Source organism: Typopeltis vanoorti, chromosome 5 (genome assembly GCF_054136105.1).
Source record: "Typopeltis vanoorti isolate ZY-2024b chromosome 5, IOZ_Tvanoo_1.0, whole genome shotgun sequence".
Taxonomy (NCBI): domain Eukaryota; kingdom Metazoa; phylum Arthropoda; class Arachnida; order Uropygi; family Thelyphonidae; genus Typopeltis; species Typopeltis vanoorti.
The window spans coordinates 33,624,091-33,645,511 of record NC_143553.1 but is presented as its reverse complement, the minus strand read 5'-3'; the positions used below and the strand labels follow the sequence as shown (position 1 = coordinate 33,645,511).

Here is a 21,421-nt window from a genome sequence, read left to right as displayed (position 1 = left end):
ACGCTTAAGTGTCTGTTAGGACTACTGATAGGATAGAATAGTACAATCTAAACACACCGCTGAAATTGAAAAAGTTACCATTATTGATTTACAAGAAAATAAAACCAAATTACGTTATTCTGAATCTCTAGTGATTAGAACCAATCAGGTCACTTTAAACACCAAAAATTCCTATCTAATCTTGCCTTCTTGGCAGTTAAACAAAATAAATCATTCCCCATTTATCTCAAATCACCCACACTCCTTTTAATACATAATTTTAAACTACATGGTAAGCTCAGCCAGTTTTGTGGTGTTTATCATCTGATGATAGTTCTAGTGAAACAGCCAGCACACTGTCATGTTGCTGGTCCTGCACATACTTTATAGTTTTTTAGATTTTGTCCCACCCCCTTTTTTGGGTGGGGGAAAGGGGGGCTTAAATTTTTAGTTTTCATATTTTCATTCTTAATCTTTCAAAATCTGTTGTCTATTTGATTCTTCATTTTCTTCTTTTATCTGTTTTATTTATGTTTCATTTACGACTGTTGAAGATACATATTTAAGTTCACATAATTGAACATTATTTTCAACACCTTTCTCTTACCATGTGTTTTCGGCTCAACTCAAGTTTGGCACCAAATATTTTATCATCCCTGTTTACTGAAAATATACAACCAGTATGTGTTTTTAATTATTCTTTTAATATAATTTAAACATTTTATATTAGTCATCTAACTTAGCATCGGGTTGGAGAAGCAGGTTAGATCCATCACCCAATAAGTTTTGCCATTTTTTTTATTATTGTCCAAAAATATCGTGGTATATCCATTCCACTTGTCTAACTCAATCATCATATTATTATAAGATGTGAGCAATTTATTCAAACATGAACTTTATCTTATATGTTCTCACCAAACTCTTTGCATGACTTTTGTTTAGCTACTTTTATGCTTTGCTTCACTTTACTTTTTTTTCACGACATGTGTTGGCTTACTAGCTTGGAACCTTCTATATACTTTTTTCTTTTCTGTTGATGGCTTATCTAACTTCCTCATTCCACCATGAAGTTCTAATTTTTCAGTGCTCACAGACAACTTCACCACATCCCTTTCTGGTTAAATCAATCAGTTTTCATGAGGGGGAATCTGCCACAGAGTCTCCAAGGGTTGATTTTTGTTTTCAAACTCTCTTTCCTTTTCTTTTCTCCAGTAATATTTGATTCTGCAGCTTGCCTCTGAAACCCACTCAACCAAAATAAAACATATTTTTCTTTTCAATATGATATTTATTTTTATCTTGTCAAAAGTAAATGGTGATTACTTCTTATTTCAAATCCTGTTTATTCTCTTGTTTCTTGAACTTCGAAGATATCGCTATCAAGAATAACATAGTAACACTTTTAATTTCTTAGGTCTTATTTCTGTGTGAATTTTTGAACAATCTGTATGCTGGAGCATATTGTTAGTGATCCTGTCCATGTTCTAAGCAGAAATCTGCCTGTTACTTACCATGATTATTAGCTTTGCTCTTTTCCTCCAGATTTTTCCCATACATTTCTGCATCTCTGGTATTAATTTCCTACTTTGTGTAGATCTCCAACAAAGGCCAACTTTTCTTCCTTTTTTTTAATTTCAATTTTTTTTTTTTTTTAATAAGTCAGCTGCCTTCTCTGATGACAAAAAAAAATTACTCCACTTCTTCCTTATTGGAATCATTTATGGGACCATAGGATATGTGTGTGCCATTTACCAAATCCAGATTTTGATGTTTGCACACATCACTGTACTTGAAATTGCTGCCCATTCAAGAAGGTTATCTTCATGTTTCATTTTGAATAATATAACTATTCCTTTCTTTCCCTGAGTAGCTAATAAAATAATCTTTTTTTTTAAAGAAGATATTATTAGCTACTCCTTCCTTTCCTTGATCCCTATTGTCTGAATATAGTATACTGTTGTTTAGCAGTATTTCATCTTAGTCTATGTTCCATCATCACAGTAACATCATTATGCCAACTTAGTACCACTCTAATTCTTTTGCTAATCCCACTTCTTTTGATGGTGCCTTTCTTCAAAATGGAATTTTAGTCCATGTTTAACCCAACAGTGTCCTAGCTAAAATGACATTACAGCATGGTGCACCATGTTTTTTATTGTTATGAATTAAATAACAGTTAGCACATATAAAAGAGTATAGAATTTATTGATTCCTGTGTATTTCTTCCTTGTTATGAGAACATCATTAAGGATAAGTTGACAGCATTATAAACGGCTAGCAGTCATGTAACTTGTGTTTACTTACTCGTGGTTTGTCACAACCGAATAAACAGGAGAACATACTATTTGAATTCCAAGAAAAATGTGATTTGGTATATTCACTAAAAAAAAAAAAAAGAGAGAGGAGTAGGCAATGCAATCAGAATGGTCAAGATTTGGACAGCATTGAAGAGTTTCACAAGTGTTGTTGAAGAATAGGCAATCAAATTTAAATCTGTTTGAATATAAAGTCATTTAAACTTTACTTACCATGTCAACACCATGGTAAGTAAAGCTCGATTTATCAGATTCCAGGAAATCTCAGCAGATTGACATGCTTATCCAAAATAACATACTCGATGAATGCTAGATAGAGGTTGCAATTTATTCCTAATGGACTAAAAAAGGGAAAGGTTTTCAAAATGGTTTGAAGGTTGTACATAGATTAAACTTGGAAAGAGACTGTGCTATTTGTTCTAATGTATCTTCCTAGCAGGATATGGCAACTCGAACCATGGTGTTATGGTTCAAGTATTTTGATCAGCAACAATGTTGGTGAATATCTTGGAGGTCAGGTGTCCTCTAAGATATTCCTTGGAGGACACCTGACCTTCCAACAATACTAGGGGACCCAGATTATTTCATTAGCTACTCAGGGAAAGAAAGGAATAGTTATATTATTCAAAATTAAACACAAAGATAACCTCCTACCAAAATACTATACCATGAACACATGGTGATGCATTGTGTTCTAGGCAACTCTTTTAGAATGCTGCTGGTCAGTAATCCTCAATAGTGTTGATCACAATGGGAGAAACAAAGGATCTTTTGGACTTCAATAAAGGGTTTATTGTCAATCTGGCTGGAGCCACGATTTTGAAAACGTCAGAGCTGAATGGTTTCTCAAAAGGTGAGATATTGTGGGCATTTAATCAGTGGAAAAATAATCCACTTACTTGTCTAAGAGGCATAACTATGGTTCTAAGACAGTCTGTCAGGAACGAGATTGCCATTGTCTGAGAAGGCTTGTACAGATAAACAGAACTTCCTGTCTGCAGCAATTGACTGAAGCATTTAAGGAAGGTTGTTCCAAACCCATATCTCATCGAACTATGCACAAGGAAATGAAGAGTATGTATTGGCAGTTGCCTGCCTATACAGAAACCACTGATTTCTCTAAAAGAGAAATCAGTGGTTTCCATATTGTTGGAAGGATAATGATTATATTCATTATCAGTCGTGATTTTTATTTTAATTATTACAGTAGAAGGGAATTAATGGAACAGAGTGTACTTAGTGTATAAATTATTTAAGGAATTTGCAACATATACTGGAATATTAATTAAAATAAACTTTAATAAATACTTCCTATATTTCAGCAATGTCACATTACCATCTTCATGGGAACATTCAGCTATGACATGTGCACGCAGGCTACAAAAAGCAAATGAGGCAGAAGAGAGGAAACTACTTTTGTTCCTAAAGTAGTTCCTAAAGACCTAATGGTGCCCCCTAGCGGGTTATAATGGGTCGCCTTGGCCGTTGGGCTGAAGTTCTCATTAGTCTCCTAAATTTGGGGCAGAACTTCAGCCCAATGGCCAAGACAACCCAATATAACCTGCTAGGGGACACCATTAGGACTTTAGGAACAAAAGTAGTTTCCTCTCTTCTGCTTCATTTTTCTTTTTGTAGTGCCTGCGTGCATGTTGTCATAGCTGTATGTTCCCATGAAGATGCCAATGTGACATTGCCGAAATATAGGAAGTATTTATTAAAGTTTATTTTAATTAATATTCCAGTATATGTTGCAAATTCCTTAAATAATTTAATAGTAATGTGTTACCAACATATAAGCCTTTCTACAAGAATTAGTGTATAAAGTTTTGATAATACTTGTCTCATGCGATGGTTGATGGTGTGGAGATGGATGGATGTATCCACCAGTATAGGAAAGTTTCTGATAAACAGAAAATTGCTTGTTGAGTTGCCAGTTATAAAAGTATCTGGAAAGGTAGGGCTGTCGTTATGTTCATGTTCAGTAATGATCGTCATACAGGAGGTTTTTTTTGTATTTGGCTTGCACCCATGAAAGGTTTATTTTACGGAAGGTTAACCTATAGTACAGTTGTACAATAAGTGGGCTAAGACTTTTTTTTCTACTTTTTTATTGATTTTATATATACAAGATATCCCTTGATTAACACAATTAATTAATCCCTCGATGCCCACGTATATCAAAATCGCATTAATCAATTATAATAATCAATGCTAAAAATTTACAATTCGTCCATGATCGATTACTGTATTAATAATTCGTTTTATATGTACTCTTTTAGGAAAGATAAAAAATGAATGCAAAGTAAATGTTTAATAAATGCTTGTACCTACGTTAGTTACTGCAATTTTTTTATCAAAGAAAGTTATTAAGAGTTGTTTGAACAGTTTCAGTTTTTTCTTATCAGTATAAATTCTTCGATTACAAGCAAAATGACTCTGTAGACCTCGGCAAACAAGCCTTCTTCAATTAACATCTGGATCCATATTCATTACTTTCTGCTTAAGTGATTCTAAACTGCGAAATATTCTATCCAGTTCTTTGATTGTTATCTCCTTTGGAACCTCATCTTCACATTCCATTTGTTCGGTATCTTCATATGCACGTTGTTGTTCAATTTCAAGAAGATAGTTGTCACTGAAATCTTTTCAATTTGAATCCAATAATTCTTTAACATCAACACCATCTTCTGCATCAACACCATCAAAACCAAGGTCTTCACCAATTGCAACGTCTTCAAACCACGTTGTTCACAGGATTTTGAAAACCACCTAAATCATTAGCGCATTCTGGCAAAAGGTTTTTCCAAACAGCTCTCATGCAGCTAGAAGACATTTGCTCCCACAAATCATGAATGTTTTCAATTGCGTGTTTAATGTTAAAATTTTCCAAAATTCTTGGAGCGTAATCGCATTTTGTCCAGTTGTTGTTTCTACTGCCTATGAGAATGTCTTTTTAAGAAAATAGGCTTTGAAAGTTGCAATGACGTCAGTGTCCACAGGTTGTAATAATGATGTCATATTTTGTATTAAAAAAAAAAATTCACATTCTCGAACAGATCATTAAGAGAATTTGGATGAAATTCTTTTTTGAATGAAAAAATTTAGGAAGAACGTATTTGTAAATACAGCAGAACAAAGAACAATTGGAGCTTGTAATACACCCAATCTTAATGCTTAATGGGAGAAATGACGTTGTCATGCTCACGACTTTTTTTCTCTCGGCCAGGAAACACTTTTTGAAGCTTGCATATTTTTGCGTGGTAAATATAAAGGCACGTTAATTAAAACTCTTGCCGCATATATAAAGGGATTGTCGCAATTAATTTTGCTTCGTTAATCAAATCCTACATTAAGAAAAACCATGTTAAGCAAGTGATACCTGTGTGTGTGTGTGTGTGTGTGTGTGTGTGTGTGTGTGTGTGTGTGTGTGTGTGTGTGTGTGTGTGTGTGTGTGTGTGTGTGTGTGTGTGTTTTTTTTTTTAATTCATTTTTTTACATAGTCAGAAAACTGTTCTAGATACCAAACATGGAACTTTTTCAAACCACTTCTGGCTTTCAGTAAGCGAGGAGGTGGTCTCACACTGGATGATGAAATATATCTCCCACCTGTGTTTGCTGATTAATAGGGAAATTACATCAAAAGAATTGTCCAGCAGACATGCATCTTTAATCTTATCTTTGCAGTCAGTGTCATTTTTAATGTAAGAACTAGTGTCTTACATTTCTAATGTAAGAACTAGTCTCCTTTAAATCCAGCAAGGATTTGAAGGAGACTAGAAAGATATTAAGCAAGATGTTCAGTAGGAGAGTCAGGACAATTATAAGACATTACAGAGTCTTCTTTATTTACCAATTTGGAAAGACTTCAGGTATGTGGAAGATGAGTATGATGAATCTGCAGCTTACCTAGTAGTAGTAGCAGACATCTCAAGAATGCACTTGGTCCAATAATTTATTTAATTTGCTTGACTTGGATGTGTGCCTGATTACACTATATAGATCTATCATTGAGTAAAATATCGATTTTATGCTATGTGCTGTAGTTTTTATCAGAACAGAAGCATTACCTTTAGCAGCTCTATTATATTTTATTATACTATTTATTACTTACTATTATCTAATTTATTATTGCTGTGTAAGGAATAAAGAGCTTACAGTTCTAATACTGGATAGATAGATAGATTCTTATAGCTTCTTACACTATTTAGGGGTAAAATATTGATTTTACACCTTGACTCTGAGTAATCAACAAAACAGTAGCATTACTTTTAGCAACTTTAATTATGATATTATATACTACTGTTGTGCAAGGAATGAAGAGCTTGCAGTTCTGAGAAGGGTATATTCAGAAAAGCAGGTTTAGCTTTGTATAGAATCTGGGTAATTTTGAACTTTAATTTTTTCATTTCATCATTGTATTATTTTTTCCATACCTACCATAAATTCTAAGTATGATATCCCTCAAGGGATTAAAGCAACATCATGACCTTTAGATAAGACCTCTTAATCTTTGCCCCGAACTTCAAACATTTTGCAAAATGTCCTCTTTTCTGCTAGTGATAAATTAGCACCTCTGTTCCTTCTTTAGTGTTCATCAGATACCCTGTTTCTGTTACTTGGTTATTTCAGGCAGTCATGCTGTTCTCCTGAGAATCGAATCCAGTAATGAACAGGACTACATTAAATTTCTGGAATCTGCTATGTATAGCCTTATTTATCATGCCATTGATGTGATTCTTCACCAAAATAGATTTAAATTTGCTTTTATATTTGAATTTTTATATTTGAAAGGAAACAGCGGTAGTATTTGAAAATACTACCGCTGTTTCCTTTGAGCTATAAATGTTCATCCTCCTGATTATTCAGCTGTGACTGAGACATAAGTAAGCAAAAACTTGCAACCTGATTACCATCAGGTTTGAGTGTTGTCAACTGAATTCTTTTCTCTCTGAAGATGTTCTTGTAACAAGGAAAACATATAAAGGAGTTCATAAATTCTCTTTTATATGTGCCAACATTTATCATCAAATTCCTGACAAGATATGATAGTACTACATGAAAAACTTACATCATTACTAACTTCCTATCTACAATTTTCCTCCAAATCAATCTGTTACCTGTCAAGACTCCAACATTATCAGATCTTATATTTCTGTCTTCTAAGGCACTTTTTACAGTATCAATCCACCTATGTCTTGGTCTTCCTCTGGATCTTTTTACTGCTAACCTGGCAGAAAACACTTGTTTTGCTAATCTTTCTTCTCCCATTCTGTTTAAGTGACCAGATATCACCTGAGATTAGTTCTGCTAACACATTCCTGGATGCTAACAATATCAAGTTCTTTCCTAATATCCTCTTTTTCAATTTTCAATATGATATTGCCATTGATGCCATCTGCTCCGGCCCCTAATCTTTCTCAGGACTCTCATATCTGTGGTCAAGTGTTTTATTTCTAACCCAGCTGTTAGACCCATAAGTTAAAATTTATTTGAGTACTGGCTTATATACAGCTAACTTAGTGTTTTGACTACTTTCTCTCTTATTCTATATAAATTTATTCAGTTGACTTACTACCATACCATGTCATGTTTGTTGATTCTGTTGTCTATTTCCATATTTAATTTATAATCTTCACTAAAAATTGTGCCTAGGTAGCTGAAATGTTTTACTTGTACTATAAGTTCTTCATTCACAATGCAGTTGACATTTTCAATGCTTCTGCTGATTTTCATTGTTTTTGTCTTGTTATTGCTGACATTCATACCAAATCTATTATAACAGTCATTCAATTTAGTCAGGTATCTTGCAGAAATTTATCATAATATTTGCAGAAATATTATAATAAATACCAGATTTATCTAGAAGTATAACATCATCCACAAAAAGAGCTGAAATTAACATCTCCAATTTTGATATCAGGTTTAATACCACTTTCCTTCATAATGTGATCTATGTAGATAATGAATAACAGAGGATAATGTACATCCTTGTCTCGCACCAGATTTAACATTAAACCATCTTCCTGTACTTCCTTCATTTCTAACTGCTGACTTACAACTCAAATAAAGACTAAGTATTGCTTGATATAATGCCCCATTGACACCATATAACTGTAGCGTATTGAATAGCTTCTCTCTTGGCACCTTGTCACATGCCTTTTCCAAATCGACAAAACATAAATACAGATCTTTGTTATATTCCCATGATTTCTCAACTATCTGTCGTAAAGTGAAAATCTGATCCTGACAACCTCTATTTGGCCTGAATCCAGCTTGTTCACCAAGCTTCTCTTCCACAATCCTTCTCAACCGTTTCTCAAGTTTACTTGCATATATCTTACCAGGAACACTCAGTGAAGAAATACCTCTGTAATTCTCATATTTCCCTTTTTATATATGGGTACTAAGAGAGCTCTACTCCAATCATCTGAAATTCGATCCTCTGTCTAGGCCTTCTGAACTATGCAGTGCAGCTACTGCAAGACTTTTATACCATACTTAAGCACATCATCAAATATCATCTATTACTGCTTCCTTTCCATATTTCAGGCTTTTGATGGCTTTTTCTACTTCAAGTATGGATATGTACTCCTGATTGGATGCCTGTTGAGTGCTTTTTTATCCCTGTGCTGTCACTGATTGTTTCATTTAGCAATGTTTCAAAGTAATTACTCCATATGCCTTTCATTTTTTCATACATCAGGGATATCTTTTTTTTATTATTATTATTATTATTCCGGGAAACTCCAAGGAGTCGACAGACTCATCGAGGGAGGCCCTAACATCATGTCAAGAACAACTATTCGACATTCACACAGTATCTATCATACCTTGCCTTGAACTCATTCACGGTCATAGCACCCACAACAGACTCTGGAAGCTTATTCCACTCATTCACCACTCTCCTAGTAAAAAACCTAACTCTAACACCCTTGTCAACCACACTCTTGCCCAGCTTCCATGCATAGCCCATAGTCCTCCCACCACCAGTCCTATTTTAAAAAATATCTTCTGGATCAATCTTATAGAAACCCTTCAGTAATTTGAATGTCTCAATCATATCACCCCTCCTTCGCCTATCGACCAATTTCTGCAACCTACAAATCTTCAACCTATTCTCATAAGGTTCATTCCACAGACCTGCTATCATCTTGGTCACTCATCTCTGGATCCTCTCCACTTCCTCCCCATCATGAAGAAACCCTGGTGCCCATAACTGGGCACAGTAGTCCAGATGGGGTCTTATCAAGACTCGATACAGAGGAACAACAACTTGTGTGTCTCTGCATGTTAAAATATTTTTCAGAAGCCAAGTGATTTGATGAGCTGATTTAGCCACTTTTGCAGTGTGCCCCCTAAACTTCAATTCCCTATCCACAAACACTCCCAAATCCATGGCCTCATCAATCTCCTGGAGTATGGTTCCACCAATGTGATATACTGCTGCTATTCTTTTCACCCCAAAGTGTAACCTTACACTTTGCCACATTAAACTGACATCCATTTTTCCTAGCCCATCCTCCAAACTATCCAAATCATCCTGTAAAATTTTGACATCCTGTGCACTCACAATTACTCTACCCAACTTTGCATCATCAGCAAACAAGTGAACACTTCCTCTCAGATCCTTTCCTATATCATTGATGAACAAATTGAAAAGCAGTGGGCCAAGAACAGAGCCCTGTGGCACACCACTAGTCACAAGCCTTCTTTTAGACTCCACTCCTGAATAAACCACTCTCTGGTATGTCTCCTTCAACCACCCTCCTATCCATCTCACCAACCCTATATCCATCCCCATCTGCTCCAGTTTACTGATTAGGGTTCCATGTGGTATCCTGTCAAAGGCCTTGGCAAGGTCCAGTAGTATCACTGTAAACCTATTACCCATATCCAGTTCAGCCGTCACTGTGTTATAAAATGTGAGCAAGTTACTGAGGCATGATCTACCCTTCACAAAACCATGTTGTCCCCCCCCATACAGTATCCCATTTTCATCTATCCAATCCTGTATTCTTTTCTTGACTAATTTCTCTAAGACCTTGACAATGATTCCTGATATGCTGATCAGTCGGTAATTTACAACAGCAGTCTTGGAACCACCTTTATGCAGTGGAACTATTTTCCCCTCTTTCCACCCCCTCGGGACTAACCCAGATCCGAGACTCAAATTAAACAAAATGGTCAAGGTTACTGACAATTCTTTAGCTGCTTCTTGTATGACACGAGCTGGTATACCATTCAATCCCACAGATGTATTGACATTGAGGTTATGCAATAGACTACTCACCTCCACTTCATTCACCACAGTTGCTGTATAATCTACTGTTTCATTCGTTTCTGCAATGTCACCACCTGGATGATATATTCTTGCAAAGTGCTCACTCAGTAACTCAATTATATGAACTGATTCAGTTACCTCCCTACCATCGGCATATCATTCTGCCATATACATTTTTCCTTTTACTTGCAACATATCGAAAAAACTGTTTAGGATTCTCTTTAGCCTGCATGGCCAATGTTCTTTCGTAATCCTTTTTTGCTTTTCTTACCACACTCGTTACCCTTCTGGCCTGTGCTTTATACCATTCATGTGCCTGCCGGTCACCTATCTCCTTAAATTCCCTCCATAGTTGTTTCTTTTTTTGCAGCTCAAGCTTAATGGTGTTATTCATCCATTTAATCTCTACTTGATTTATTATTCGGTCTCTAGGTATACAGTCAGCCATTGCTTCTTGCAAACACTTCTTAACTGCCTCCCATACACTATCAACTTCTAGTCCTTGCAGTTGTACATGCCATGCCACTGAACCAATCAAACTCCTAAGCTTGTCATACTTTCCAGCCTGATAATTCCACATGTACCCTGTCTTAATTGAAAATTCCACACCTTTAGCCACCTCCCAAGTCAAGACCCTATGATCACTCTCACCAATTGGTGGCAATGTGGTCATATTTGTTACAGCCAAATCCTCAGATATAATTACTAGGTCAAGCACTCTCTGACCCCTAGTATTTTCCATTACATGCTGTCGCAGATAGTTATCCCTTAATAACCGCATAAAATCCAATTCCTTCCTCCCATGTGTCCTCTCCTCACTCCAATCATTGCGACCATAGTTGAAATCTCCCATAATAATTACTCTCCTTCCACTCATTTCTTCTATTTACTTGTGCATACTGTCACCACCATCTTTTCCATCACCTGGTCTATAGCAGCACCCAATTGTATATTTAGTTCTGCTAGCCACAATCTCACACCAAATAGCCTCAAATGTGCTCTTTTCTCTATCCTGCAATTCAACTTCTATTCTCCTTGGCTTCAGCTCATAAGCTATCATCAACAATACTCCTCCCCCCATTTTATTCTCCCTGTCATTCCTGAGCACACTATACCCATCACATTCAATCCCACTAGCTATATCATCTACAGTCAGCCATGATTCACTAATACCAATAACCTGTGGTCTGGAAGTGCCAACCATGGCCAAAAACTCTTCCTTCTTGTCCCTAATACTCCTAGTATTAGTGTACATGAATTTAAGACCCCCCCCCCCATTATCCCCAACCCTACCTTGATGCCTTATATTAACTATCCCATGTTGATTTGTTGTCCTTATTCGCTCGGGCATATTATATTCATTCATACATTCAACTGCCTCCCTAAGGACTGTATATCTACTCCCCCCCCCTTAATAAATCTAGTTTCCCTGAATTTGCACATCCACTACATTCAGCAACACTTTCTCAAGTCTCCTTACACCGTAACCATTCAAATGCAAGCCATCCATCTTATATAGATCCTTTCGCCCATCCAACTCACTCCACACGTCCACAAATTCCACACCACTCGTCATACATAACCTACACATAGTCATTTGCAATTATGGCCCTCCTTTTAAACATTTCACTGTCATACCGTGGCAAAAGACTAATCATTCTAACTCTCTCACTCTTTTCTTTTGCTACCTCAAACAATTCATTCAGGTCCTCTATCATTTCCATTTTATCTCCTTTCAAATCATTCGTACCTGCCACAACAATCATTTCTTTAACCCTTTCCTTTTGCTCTTAAATAGACTCAGTTACATCCTGTATGGTCGCACCAGGTTGGTACAATTTTATCAAATCCTCTACTAACACACCTCGTACTAACGAGTCTCCATACAGCACTCTATCCTTCATTTTGTTCATGTTCACATTCATACGTCTATTTTTCCTGTCATACCTTTTATTATTGGTTGGTTCATTCAGTCGCCTTTTGCTCATACGCTCTAGCTGCTGTTTTGCCCTTTGTATCGCACCACTCAAAAACGCTATCTCACTCGTTGCATCTATCTCATCTTTTTTATTCTCTGTAAAATCATTAATATGCTCTGAATTAATACTATCATTCACACTTTCTACATTCACACTCTCACAATTCTCTGGTACAACCTCGCCGTTTCTTGTCATATCCCTATTTTCTTTTCTGAAGTTTGACAAAAATATCACACTCACGATCCGAAATACACTTCAATTCTTCATTCTCCCTACATTTTCTACACACATTCACTCTTTTATTATCATCTAACCACACTCCGACTGCACTCTGCAAAGCGTACATTTCACAGATAGTACACTGAATCATCTCCTTTATATTACCGTTCTTTAATAAAGATGACGAACCATCATTACCGGCTGCCATTTTCCTTTGTACGGGAGCCATACTTACTTCTAACGTATTTTATCAAATTGTAAAATGAAATACCAAAAACGCACAAACAGACGCATAAGATACGCAAGGCAAACAAAACTACGCAATATTCAAGTAAATTTATCAACGATAACTGAAAATAACACATCTTATCAGGAGCTTTCATGAACACTACACACTACGAATCCCTCTAGCGGCGATCCCCAGTCGCCGCTTTTTCTCCAGTTTTCATGTCGCCTTTATCATCTCTAATTCCTTTTACAGCACTCTTTCCTCTGTTTCTGAACTTTTTCAACAGCCTACAGAATATTTTGTCACCTTCCTGATATTTATCTTCTATGTTCTTACCAAAGTTTTCCCATGACTTTTGTTTAGCTAGTTTTACACAGTGTTTAGCTTTCTTACATTTGTCTCTGTATTTTCTAAGAGCACAAGCTGACTTATTTGCCAGGAAATTTTGATATGCTTTCTTCTTTTCCTTCACTGCCTCTTTAACTTCCTATGTCTGCTGTGGAGTTCTGATTTTTCTATCCTTGCAGACAACCTTCAGGGTTTGCCACTGAATCTCCAAGGTTTGGTTCCTGTTCTCAAACTCTTTCATTTTTTCTTCAATGATATTTGTGTATTTTAGTAGACCGTTGGCATCTGACAGCTGCTCAACCTGCTCAACTTTTATTTGCTTTAAAACTTTCTTACATGTTCTTCTTTTCAATATGAAATTCAATTTTATCATGCTGAAGACTAAATGGTGATCACTTCCAATTTCTAATTCTCTGTACACTCTAGTGTACAGAGTGCACCAAGGAGGAAACATCACTATCAACAATAACTATGTTATTGTTGATAGTGATTTTTCTTATTTCTTGCCTCTCCATGTGAATTTCTGTACAATTTTTATATTGGAACATTGTGTTAGTAATAACTAGTCCATGTCCTGAGCAGAAATTCAACAGGTAATTTGCCATTATTATTAGCTTTGCTCTTTTCTCCAAATTTTCCCAAAATATTTTTATATGTCTGACAATCATTTCCTACTCTGCTATTTAGATCCTCAACAAGGACTAACTTTTTCTTTCTCATTGTGTCAATTGCTTTCCTCAAAAAATTCCTCCACTTCTACCTTAGTAGAACCTTCTGTGGGACCAAATAAGGCCCAAATAAGTCTCATTGTCCATTCCCCATTCTTATATTTGCTCACATCACTCTACTTGATATTGCCTGCCATTCTAGGAGATTAGCCTCGTATTTAGTGTTCAATACTATAGCTACTACTTCTTTTCTCTGATTGTTATTGCCTGAATATAATATTTTGTATTTATTGCTCAGAAAGATTTCACTAGGTTTTTGTCTTTTTTGTTTCAATCAATCCTGTTATGTCGATCTGGTACTTATCTATTTCCTCAGCTAGCTCTTTGCCATTCAGGCTTCTTATGTTGATAGTACCGATTTTGAACTCTGGTGATGTTGAGCTGGGATTAATTTAATTTAATAGAATAATGAACAAATTTAACGATTAAAAGGCAACATAAATAGTAGACAATTAATCGTTAAATTTGTTCATTATCCTAGTGGATTAATGATAGAGTGCACAATAAGATGGTAGGAGTGGACATTGGGCTAGAAGCCTGTTCATCTCTCTGCTTTCCATACATATATGTGCAGGTCTCCTCTGTTATCTAGCTTTGACCCTTAAGCAAGCCATTATTATTATAATTATACAAAAGCCAAGACTCTGTGACTAGTTTTGCACTTGTTGGTATTGAAGGCTTTGCATTTTCATAAATTGTGTCTTTATTTTCTCTGCATTCATTTATTGTTGAATGTACAATGCTTAACCACTTTATTGATTGCGTTACTAAGTCATTCTCTTTCATTAAAATGTATATTCAGTTTCATTTAATCGTTACTTCATTATTCAATTTTGTAAGAACTCATTGATCCTTCAGTAATTGAAAGTCATTGTCTTGACCTTCAGTTCAGAAGTATATTAGATGCAGTCCATCAGGATTGTATAAATCCTTCTTTCCATCAAACAGAGACTACAATCTAATATAGACTCATTGGCTATCAGTGGTCTCCTGGTGGTGGGGGGGATTGAGACAGCCTTCCCGTGGCCCCTGTGTCCAAAGGTTTTCAAGCCTCCTGGACTACTTACATTATGATGAATACAAAAATTAAAAAGTTCCATGCCGGCTCGATCGTCGCCTGGAAAAACAAGGATCGAGTCGCTTGTTTAGGTGGAGGACAAGCTTCAAAAAATATGTTCCAGTTCCTCAATCAACACTACCTCAAGATATGTTCCCTAAACATAGAAGGGATATCTAAATCCAAAGCCGAAGTCATCGGCAAAATAGCCAGAGATAAAGCAATTGATGTCTTGACTCTCCAGGAAACTCATGTGCCTGACACAGCCCTCAATAGACTAAAGATCCCAGGACTCATTCTAGTGTCTTATAACTGCCACCTCAAGCATGGCCTAGCAACCTGTATCCGGCCTGGTCTCAAGGATATAACCCAAAGTGTTCCTGATACAGAATACTCCATAGGCATTAAAGTTCAAAATATCACCATCTACAATGTCTACAAACCTCCATCGCAATCCTGGCCTGATCAGATGGACCGACCTCCTCCTCACCCTGCTATCTATGTTGGTGACTTCAATTCCCATCACACCATGTGGGGCTATTCCTCTAACAACCGGGATGGTAATAATCTAGCTAACTGGATGGACACATATAATTTGTATTTGAATTATGATGCCAAGCAGGACAGCACTCTTTACTCAGCCAGATGGAACAGAACCTACACCCTAGATCTGTGCATAGTCACTAAAGACTCCGAAGACCACCCTCTTCCATCAACCAGAACCATCCTTAACAGATTCCCTAATAGTCAACATCATCCTACATTAATAGAAGGAACACCTCCCAGTCATCAGCGGAACACCAGTCGTTAGATAGAATTTCCACAGATCCAACTGGTCTGCATTTCAGAAACAAATAGAGCAAATCATTAGAGCAATTCCACCTACTCCTAATTGCTATCCTAGATTTGTTAAACTACTCAAATCTGCAGCAAAAGCCTCTATCCCTAGAGGCTGCAGAAAACAATATATCCCATGTTGGAGTAAAGAAAGTGAGGAACTCCTAGTCAAATATGAGGAAACTGAAGATCCAGCTATTGCTAAGGAGCTCATATCAACCCTGGATAAAAACAGAAAGGAAAGATGGATCTCAACCATTAATGAACTCGATTTCGTCACATCTAGTCGGAGAAGCTGGTCACTTCTGAGAAAACTAGTTGAATCAGAGCCAACGACACAAAACAACAGCGATAACTCCTGATCAAATGGCTAACCATTTATTGAAAACCTCCAAGATTCATCCCAGCTCTACCAGGAAAATTGCTGTACAAGCTTCCATCAGACAAAACCTGAAGACGGAACCTGAGATTCCTGAACTCATACACCCAATATCTTTGCCAAGAATGGCAAAGCTGCAGGGGATGGTATACTCCCTGAGTTCCTAAAACATCTTGGTCAACATGGCTGGCTGCCCTTTACTCAGAAATCATCATAACTGGTAAATTACCAAAGCTGTAGCAGGAAGCCAAAATAATTGCCATGCCCAAACCAGGGAAAGATCCAAATGAAGTGAAAAACCCACGACATATCTCTTTTGCTTTGCACCACCTTTAAGCTCTTTGAAAGAATTCTCCTTAAAAGAATTTCAACACTCATTGAAAAAGCACTCCCGACTGAATAAGCCAGCTTCAGGCCAGGAAGAAGTTGCTGTGACCAGGTCCTCGCCCTGACAACTCCAATTGAAGCAGGCTTCCAGAAGAAACTTAAATCTGGAGCCACTTTCATTGACCTAACATCTGCTTATGACACTGTCTGGATCAGGGGCCTCCTCCTAAAACTAGGAAATATTATAAAATGTAAAAAAACTACAACTTTTTGAATCTATTCTCTCCAACAGAAAGATCCGGGTCCATATTGGCAGAAAAAAGAGCAGGCTCAGATTCCTTCACAACAGTCTTCCTCAGGGTTCTGTGTTATCCCCTATACTTTTTAACATCTATGTGTATGATATGATCTACCTCATACCAGATCAAGCAAGTTTATGTACGCCGATGACCTAGAGATCTTACATCAATCCACCTCCTTTACCAACTTAGAATCAACCTTGAATACAGACCTGAACACTCTGGAAGAGTACTTGAAGCCAAATCCAATGAAAACAGTGTCCTCAGTATTTCACCTGTACAATGCAGAGCCGAATCGACAACTCAACCTTTCTTTCTGTGGAAAAATGGTAGAACGAGCCTCACCCAAAATACCTTGGAGTGAGCCTGGACAGAAGCTTAACCTATAAAAGGCATATCATCAACCTCTCCAATAAAATTAAAACCAGAAATAACATCATTTCAAGGCTTGCTGGAACAACCTGGGGTTATGGTGCAGAAGTCCTAAGGTCGTCTGCACTAGCCCTCGCATTCTCTGCAGCAGAATATTGTGCTCCTGTCTAGGAAAGAAGTACACACACACTAACATTATTGACACCCACCTGAACTCTACCATGTGCACAATTAGTGGGACAGTGAGAAGCACCCCTCTCTCCTGGCTGCCTGTTCTATCTAACATTGCTCCACCACACATACGGAGAAGACAAGCCTCGATTAAGGAATTTAATAAAGCAATGAGTAACCCACTCCTACCCCTACACCAGACTCTCATAAATCCACCTAGTCTTCACCTCAAATCTAGAAAGCCTCTCTGGTCCATGGACGAACTCTCTTCAGCTGCGCTGCCATCAATATCTGATATATGGAGAGAATACTGGTCCAACAAACGACTTCCTGGTAGATTACTCATATTGTGTACGACTGCCCAAGGCAGCACCAATTTCACAGTGGTGGCCTACAGGACATCCTTGTGGATGTCCTGTAGGCCATGCAAAGCAAAGCCAATTCAAGGATGAGGCCTTGAATTGACTTTCCAGCCTGGACCTTGACCTGTAGTTGGTATGGTGGTGGTGGCGGTGATTATGGAGGAAACAGAAGATCACGGTCCCGTCTCACCACGAAGACGTTATTCTAGTAGTCACTCTCATAGTCCTCGTCATAGTATCAGCAGAACTCCTCATGTTAGAAGATGATGATACAGTGTGAAATGGGCCTCCTCTAATGGATCAAGTTTTCTCACACCAGATACAACTGCTCTCTATACAGCCACTTTTATGTTGTGAAGTGTGAGAACATACAGTCATGTCATGCTTGGTGTAGCATGACAGTAATTGTCCCTGGCTTAATTACGACAAGTTACTTTTGCTTTATATTTATAAAAAAAAAAAAAAAAGAATGACTTAGTAAGCAGGTTGTGCCCTTTATGTGAACTTTTATATGTTAAAATTTTCATCATTTGTTTCTGGAAATTGTGATTGTATTTTTCACTTACCATTTTCATGTAGCCATAAAAATAAATAAATAAGTGGTCTCCTCCTCAGTTCTCCTCTATTATGGCATTGTAGGAGACTTACACTCTTCACCTTCTTGCTCTTCAGTTTTGCCTCTTCTGTGTTCTAACAACTCCTTTACATTCTTCCTTATAGAATACTTCTCGCTTCTCAAATCAATTTTACAACCAAGTCAATAATTTGCTTCGACTTAACTTTTTGCATCCAGATGGCATGGCTAATATCATGAATTTTTGCACCCAGGGAACACGATTTTGTCACACTTTCGTTAAGTTCTCCCCTGATCATTGAGTCCCCATACATAAATTTCTCCTTAACTTGTTTTTCTTGTTTGTTCAGTCACTGTTTATTATTTCTTTGGATCACCTGCTTCTTTCTTTTTTCAGCCTTGCTTAACTCTTGCTGCTTCTGCAATTATTGTCCGTATTATTGTACAAATCATTAATACATACAAATTTTGTATTTATTATTATGTATATTTATTAAAAAAAATTAATTCCTCTCAGCATTGTGCAATCTTTGTAGTGATCAGAAAATGCAACAATTATAATATCTTAATTATATATATATATATATATATCAGTACTCGACACATTATAATAATAATTACTATTAGTATTAAGCATGTGAACCATTCATGTATGTATATAATTAATGCACATTTGCACACATGCATATAGTATGAAAACTTTGAACTCATTATATTATACCAAATCCTTCCACAAAAAAATGTAGTCACCCAAAATCCTCCCCATTTTTTTTTTAAATGATATGTTCTGGTAAGTCAGTAGGAGTTGCATAAAGTGATTAGTGTGCTATATTGTATGGTGACCATTTCCATTGTGTGATAATCATTCCAGTCAGAAAGCAATAGGTAACATTAATTTTGTTACTAGAATAGTCCTTTATATTATGCATATTCATTTTTGCTTTCTTAAAGATTAAAAAAAATTGTTTTAGAAAGTTATTATTGTTTTAAATAAAAAAATATCCTGTTGTGTCCAGTCCACAGCTACTCATCACAGGCAAGTGGGCTAGCATATTTGTCAGTCATACTTGAATAAACAATGGTGACTCTTGATTCTAATTACTACTTCTGACTCTGGGAGTTAGCTCTTACTAATGTCACCAATCTTTGAATATGATGTATTCACCAAGGCAACAAACCAAACCCCTTTGTTTCTGATGCTTCTGGCATTTGTGTCTAGACAAATTATTTCCTGGCTTTTTTTTCCTATACTTGCATTCTGCCTCACCCAATTTGGTAGCTTTCTTTTCCCATCTCCACATGCTTAGCCATATGCATATAGGTCACCTCTTCGACAAATTCATAATTGTGCTCATTTTTTTGTTAATTTATTTTTAATAGTATTGATGAGAACACAGACTGATAAGAAAATAATTACCATTTTTAACATATTTGCTGATATTTCGCTGGTATTATATCCAGCATCTTCAGAGCACAAAAACATTGTCACAGTATGCAAAACAACAACGATCTGGTATAACAATGGGACTAGTTTAAACAATTGCAATGGAAAACACACAGACTAAAGTCATAATTAGGTGCCATCTATGTTGGAGAGAAAAAAAACAGAGAGAGAAAGCGGGTATTAATTAGGTCTTAAGATGACTGTCTCCCAAATGTTTGGTAAATTTATACAGCCATATTTGTTGAGGTTTTGAGTCAACAGAAGCCCTGGAAACATACTCCAAACCTCAACAAGTAATGGCTGTATAAATTTACCAAACATTTGGGAAACAGTCATCTTGAGACCTAATCAATATCTGCTTTCTCTCTGTGTTTATTTTTATTTATTTATTTTTTTCAACATAGATGATGCCTAATTAGGGCTTTAGTCTTTGTGTTTTCTGTTGCAATTGTTTAAAACTAGTCCCATTGTTATATCAGATTGTCATTGTTTTGCATACTGTAACAAACTGTTTTTGTGCTTTGAAGATGCTGGATATAATACCAGAAAAATATCAGCAAATAAGTTAATAAATAGTAATTATTTTCTTATCAGTCTGTGTTCTCTTCAACACTGTTAAAAATAAATTAACATGTACATCAAACACATATGCCTTTCCACACGAATTGTGCTCATTGTCTGGCCTACATAACAAATGCCACAAAAGCAATGAATCTCATAGACATCTGGTTTTTTCATTGGGTGATGTGGAGGTTTTGGTGGATGAAGGAATCTTGATATTTTTTGTAACGTAAAAAAGCCACTTTTGCGTTGTACTCACAGAGCAACACAGCCACTTTGTCTGTGACATTCTTGATGTAAGGCAGCATGATTGTATTGTTGAAATCTTGTTATGTAGACCAGACAGGAAGGTCAGGAGAGATCTGCATATCTGAACATGTAAAAGACATCAAAAAAAAAAAAAAAAGAAGAGAGCATAAATCAGGCCTGGCATTCCACACAACCACTACTGGCCATCAAGTACTTTGCCAACAAAATGTCATATATTGATCGTAACTGTTTTACAAGAGGCCTCGTAAATGTTTAGGATCCCTGCACAATGTAATAAAAATCAAGGCGTAATTTTACATCAAGTATGGTCTGCTTTCATCAAAACTTTAACTGCCACGGACCTAGGATATAACACGTGTGATACCACAGAACGTAGTAGCAACAACTAGCAATGTTCCAACACATATACAGTGACCAATTTGTATTCTGGTTTATTAATTATATATAACAGGTTTTGAAGTTATCAAAAACATCTAGTATATGTAATAAATTGTTAATAGGCTTTTGTTGTGTGAAACTTAAAACAAAAGCCTATTAAATTAAATTTCAATGTCTTTTTAAAAATCCCTGGTATTAAATTAAAACTTGTTCAGGTTTTAATTACTTATTTTTATTAAACTCTTTATTTACATCATAATGTGGTCTCAATACCGAAAACTTCCCACAGAATTGCTAAACCATGGAAACTTA

At 36.4% G+C, this 21,421-nt stretch overlaps 1 protein-coding gene across 4 annotated transcripts in view; it reads left to right on the top strand.

Moving 5' to 3' along the window:
* LOC150106301 (transmembrane protein 230) overlaps positions 1-21,421 on the top strand; it is a 150,796-nt gene that overhangs the window by 91,314 nt on the left and 38,061 nt on the right. The window lies entirely within an intron of this gene.